The following is a 6,351-nucleotide window of genomic DNA, read 5'->3' as shown; positions in this document are numbered from 1 at the left end:
TTATTCTTCCTTTGCTTTTCTTCAACCATTTAAAAATATGAATATAACTCTTAGATAATAAGCTATATAAAACAAGGTGGCAGGCCAAAGCTCTGCTTTAGCCAACTCCTGTTCTAGCCACAGCACAGGTATGGCACCTCTACCCTAGGCATATTGCCATATAAAGAGAGAGGGGATCCTATGCTCGCAAGAGGACATGCTTGGAACCCCAGTGCCACCAAAACCACAAATTGTAGCAAAATCCTGGAGGGTTACCTTAAAGTCTTTCTCTCCTTCTTTTTTTTTTTTTTCCTTCAAAGGTATCTTTAAACGCAAACAATGCTACAAAGAATCTAATAATCAAAAACTTACCCAGAGACCAAACTAATGCATTCAAAAGAAGAACTGAATAATATTGTCATTACTTATATCTTTTTCTCTTCATTCATTGATTCATTGATTCATTCATTCATTCATGTAGTAGACTTTTAGGGTGCCTGTTTTGTGCACAGTGCCCTGAGACATGCTGGGGATGCAGAGATGAATAAGACACAGTTCTTGCCCTGAAGGAGTAAAGAGTCTCGCAGGGGAGACAGACAGGTAGACTCAGGACTCCACCACACTGTGCTGTCATCCTAGGGTACAGCCATCCTCATTCCATCTCGGGAGGACCCAAGTCAAAGGCCCAGCCCTCACCTGGTGCCAAAGGGTTCTCCAGTATAATATCTACACTGGGTCTCAAGGAAAGAATCAAATGTGACAGATAAAGGTGAGCTAGAGCAGCATCAGCTAAGATTACTGGCAAAAGCCCTTGGCTAAGTAAGCCTGACACAATTTCCTAATTTAAACTTCTGTATAAATTTACCTTAAGTAGGTTGTGGGATCCACCTCCCTGGAATTTGGATCTGGGATGTTCATGGACTAAGTGAGGAGACTAATAAGTAATAACAAAGAGGGCCTTTTTATGTTTTATTTGATCAAAAAGCCCAATGTTTAAAACCTACAGCACTTCTAGTGGGAGTAAATATTCAGTCGCTGAAGTATTCACTGGTTGGAAGCCGTTTTGATAGCCTTTTTGCGTTTATCCTGTTATTTTTGATTTTACCCATGTGGCATCATACTATATAATTCCTCTTTCTTCTCGGTGTTTTACACCTTTTAAATGTTTGTAGACTGTTATTATCACTCCCCTGAGTCACTTGTAAGCAAAGCTAGACGTCCTTTGCTACTTTAATCTTTCCTCATAAATTAATTCCATTGTTCCCTTAATAATTTGTATTATTTATTTTCTCCTCACTGGATTCTTTTTTCAATTTTCTGAATCTTTCTCTTAATGAAAGGTCCACAATTGAGCCACTCATATTAACAATAAAAACAGAGAATGTATTAGTTTAATTATGGCTGTTTTTATAAATCTAATTTGTCTTGACTTTTATTTTCTAAATATTCTCTTTCCCAAATTGAATTTTGAAAAAATATCTGGTACAAGGTATCTTCTTTTTCCTTCAATAAAATTCATTTGCGTTTAGGACTTCTGCTTTTGTTTTTGTTTTTGTTTTTTAATTCTAAGTCACCCAAAAGGTTACACTCATATATTTTTTTTTCTTCTCCATTGGTCTCTGTCCTTTTCTGTTTGGTAAATACAAATTATTTTCTGGTCTTCTGAACACTGCTGAAATTGATTTGGCTGTTTTTATTTAATGAAAATATTCGCTTAAATGTTATGCCAAACACATTTTTAAAAATTCCATCCTACAGTCTTTGAAAAATGCATAAAAATAGTATTTTCTTATTTTCACAAAAATAAAGTCCTCGTTTCCTCAAGAATCTCAAAGATCTTTATAAACCAACTTGGGGTAAATATTAGGAATGGGCTTAGAATAGCCGTGTTCTATCATGTTTAGAGTTGACAGCTGAGGATCTTGATTTTCTCCACACAAAACTCAATAGTTGTGCTACTTCTCATCACTATGTAGGGATGAGAGCCTTTGCCACTGACAGGGGAGAGGTAAAGTGACCCAACGGCCAAGCCCAGGACCAGGGCCTACCCCAGACTAGAACTGGTTCTAGGGCTTCTCTTCTATCTAACAAACAAGACAATTACATACATTTTGCCCCTTCTGTAGGATTCCATGTAGATGTCAATGTAAAATTCATAGCCCTAAATTAGAACAATGTAATAAGGCACACTGAGAGGTCAGCACATCTTTACAGATGGTGGCTCTCCTCACCAATGGGGAGTATTTACAAAATAATTCCAAATGATGTATAATGGGAAATTCATAAACAGTTCCTTATGAAAGGTTTGGAGAGGATCCCTGGGTGGCTCAGCGGTTTAGCGCCACCTTCAGCCCAGGGCGTGATCCTGGAGACCCGGGATCGAGTCCCACGTCGGGCTCCCTGCATGGAGCCTGCTTCTCCCTCTGCCTGTGTCTCTGCCTCTCTCACTCTCTGTGTCTCTCATGAATAAATAAATAAAATATTTTTAAAAAAAGAGAGAGAGAAAGGTTTGGAGAAGGAGGTTGAAAATTTTTAGATGAAAAGATTGAGAAAAGTTTTTAAATGCCTGTGGTTTTCACAGGAATTGTAGAGGAGAGTAGGCCATTTAGATAGTGTTAAAGGGTATTTAAGTTTGTTGGTTTGGCTGAGTGGAAAGCATATTGTCTTTGGGTTCAATTCTCTGGAGTTTTTAATTTACCACTTATGCAACCTGGCAAAAATCAGATGACAGGTAACAGAAAATGGACATTATTGGGCAAACACTACTGATAAACTGAACAACCTCATATGTTCTGTGTATATGATCTATTTTCTTTTCTTTAGTAAAATGGCAATCAAATGACTTATCACGAGCAATTTTAAGAATATTCCCCTAGGTAGCTGAAAAAAATTGATGTACCTGATAGGGTTAATAATATTCTCCCGTTGAGTGTCGGACAATAGTATAGTTGTAATATAATGTATGCCAAACTGTTCTAACAAGTTAATTGTAGGTTCAGACACTTCTCGTCTCATCATCACTGCTGAGAATGCATGTCTTCTTTGAACTTCAATAAGTAACTCAACACTGGAAGACTGCTCGAAGATATTATTCTGAATAAATGTATGGCAAGACAAGTTGGCGATTTTCTCATGGAGTCTTTATACAGCCCTCAAAACAACGTACGTAAGATACTCTTCCAGGCTAACGTAACCGTCTTACGAACAGAAGAATGAAATGGAACTCTCAGACAGTTGACTCTGATTTCACCCAGGGATAGGTGTGAAAAAAACCATCCGAGCAATAAGAAATGATAAATAAAAATCTTAAGTTACTCAGCAAAAGTAAAACTGCACAAAATACCAACATCTGTTGTAACTCCAAACAATCTGGTGTCTCAGTCCAGCAGTCAAGAACCCAGGATGTCCAGGGAAGTGAATGGACATCAGGAGTAGCAGCTTCTGGACCAGCACACAGAAACCATCCCTCAGGAAACTGCTGGGGGACGCCTGGGTGGCTCAGCAGTTAAGTGTGTCTGCCTTTGGCTCAGGGAGTGATCCTGGGGTCCCGGGATCAAGTCCCACATCGGGCTCCCTGCATGGGGCCTGCTTCTTCCTAAGCCTATGTCTCTGTCTCTCTCTGTGTGTCTCTCATGAATAAATAAATAAAATCTTTATTAAAAAACCCCCCAAAAAAACAAAAAAAAAACTGCTCTGGAAGCGACATCCTTCTTCACCACTCCTTGCCACCTGCAGCTGCACACAGAAGCTCCTGGAAACTGGTGCCTTTACTCCAACCATGACTATTACCCCAGTCAGTAGAAAGGAATGGACCAGTTTTCAGCACCTACTGTACATCAGACCCTATGGTAAGCATCGAGGGTAACAAAACAAGTAAGACTCACTCCCTGTTCTCAAGATGCTGAGACCAACATGGGAGAAAACCCTGCAAACAAATCCTTGTAAGACTGTGTGACAGGGGCTGCGATACAGGGGTGCAGGGCTTCTACGACAGCACCAGGGGGGACACTCTTCTGTCGGAGAGTTTCCTGAAGGAGGGAAAATAGAAGCTCGCCAGCGAAGAACAGAAGAGTAGGAGTGAAGTATGGGGTTACAGCAGCTGTCCACTAGACTGTAAGAAGCTGCAAAGGGCAGGAAGACTGGGCTTGAACTTGCTAACAGCTGGAGGATACTGAGAAGTTGCCTAATCTCTCCGTGTCTCACTTTTTTCTTCTGTAAAATGGGATAATAAACACAGGATGGATGTGAGAATTAATGAGGTGATACACTGGAAAAGCTCTGTAAACTGAAAAGCTTTAAAAATGTTACTGCTTGGGCAGCCCGGGTGGCTCAGTGGTTTAGTGCCGCCTTCAGCACAGGGCGTGATCCTGGAGACCTGGGATCGAATCCCACATCAGGCTCCCTGCATGGAGCCTGCTTCTCCCTCTCTCTCTCTCTCTCTCTCTCTCTCTCTGTGTGTGTGTGTGTGTGTGTCTCGTGAATAAATAAATAAAAATTTTTTTAAAAATGTTACTGCTGTCACTGGGACAGTTCTTCCCCAGCCTCCTCACTTTGCCCTAATTTTGCCACAAAATGAGAAAAGGGAGATGCATAAATAGCGTGAAAAAATGATCTAGGTGGAACAGCAATAGATTGCTGATGCTGACCAAAATTCCTTTTGCATGCGCAACACTTGTTGTCCCTCTGTTCAGGGAATATTTGAAAATTAGAGAGTGATCCCTAAAGCTCTGCTTCCTCATGCTTTTCACATGGAAGATAATCCAGAGTTGCTTCCCAAGGAAAGGGACTGAACTCTGATCCAGTGAAAAGACTCCTGTGAGCTTTTTACAAACTGGCAACAACTCATTCACTCATACAATTCACCCTGGTATGATGACTGGTAGTAAAACCTTTATAGGAGGATCTTGCATAGTTGTGAAACTTATGTTTAAAAAACAATTGAGGAAAAGCTGAAAAGGCTTATCAAAAACCAAAAACCCAAAAACCAAAATGAAACAAAACAAAACCCACTCACTTTTCAATGAATAGAAAAAATATACCCATGTTAAAAATTAAAAGGGATTGGTTTCTCATCGTGGAAGAGAGAAATTTAAAATAAACATTCATTCTTTCTATTATGAGAAACTGGATGTAGAAGTGTTTTCGGGTTTTTGCTATCTCCATGGAGCTCAAGATAAATTGTTTACCCACAGAAGCCTTTACTTGTGCTGTTAGCTTAACATGGAACGCCTATTCTCTGCTCACTATCATATGCCCACTCTCCCTTCGACACCCAAATCTATTTCATCTCCTTTTTGAACTACACATGCTGGTTTATTCCCATGAACACTGCTTCTTTTTGGCTTGTTCACACACACACCCCATCTGCCTTTCAATTAGTAGATGCTCAGTAACTGTTTGCTAAATAAGTGGGTTATTGGAGGGTAACAAATATGCCTTCTGATCTGAGCAGGTGCAGTGGGAGGACATACTGCTTCCAGAGAAGGGGTAAAGGAAAGTGCTGTCACTCGGGAAAAACTAGAAGGCAATGTGAAAAAGTAGGTGAAGACTTTACCAGTAGTTACAGTTTTCTTTCCCTGCTACCACTGAGGACGTGGCCACCACCTCCCCGGAATTCCCAGGAATGTCTCTTGGGTTTCCTTAGGCGGTGTGGTGAGAAGGTCAAAAATCAAGTATAAACTTAATCCCAATTTATATAAATTTTTTAATGACTGTGGAAGTTAGTAGGAACCTAGTGAAATGGTCTGTTGGGTAATGAAACCCAAAAAACCAGCAAGATTCTCTACTCTTGGTATTGCAGCTATATAGAGTATTTTTTAGAATGTTAGATGATGTAAAATTATAGCCTCTAATTTTTACTTTAATATGATTTGTATAATTTTATTGAAAAACTCACTTTTTTTTATATTTTATTTATGAGAGACACACAGAGAGAGGCAGAGACATAGGCAGAGGGAGAAGCAGGCTCCCTGCAGGGAGCCCGATGTGGGACTCGATCCCAGGATCCCAGAATCACAACCTGAGCCAAAGGCAGGCAGTCCCAGGAAAAGTCATTTGTTACTAATTACTTTAAATTAAATGCACCCCAAAATCTATAAGAATGTTCTTTATATTCTAACATATGTTTTCACCTTTGATCTTATTTTCGATCTTCTCTGATTTCAACTTTTTACTGGGACTCCTCGAATATATTAATCTGATGTTTTTCAACCAAACCAAGCAAAACACTATGGCTAACACTGAAAGAAAACCTCTGCACATTTTTTTACCTTCTTTTCCCTTTCTTAATTCTTTATTATCATGCTTTTATATCCATATTTCAGGATAAAAACAGAAGATCTAATGAAAAATATGGGTTGGAGAAAAGAGGAT

At 39.6% G+C, this 6,351-nt stretch overlaps 1 protein-coding gene across 3 annotated transcripts in view; it reads right to left on the bottom strand.

The window, feature by feature from the left end:
- LHFPL3 (LHFPL tetraspan subfamily member 3) overlaps window positions 1-6,351 on the bottom strand; it is a 559,454-nt gene that overhangs the window by 491,977 nt on the left and 61,126 nt on the right. The gene's annotated exons all lie outside the window — the stretch shown is intronic.

This window comes from Canis lupus, chromosome 21 (assembly GCF_048164855.1).
Source record: "Canis lupus baileyi chromosome 21, mCanLup2.hap1, whole genome shotgun sequence".
Taxonomy (NCBI): Eukaryota; Metazoa; Chordata; class Mammalia; order Carnivora; family Canidae; genus Canis; species Canis lupus.
Note: the sequence above shows the minus strand (reverse complement) of the source record. Positions and strands in the feature narration are given on the sequence as shown.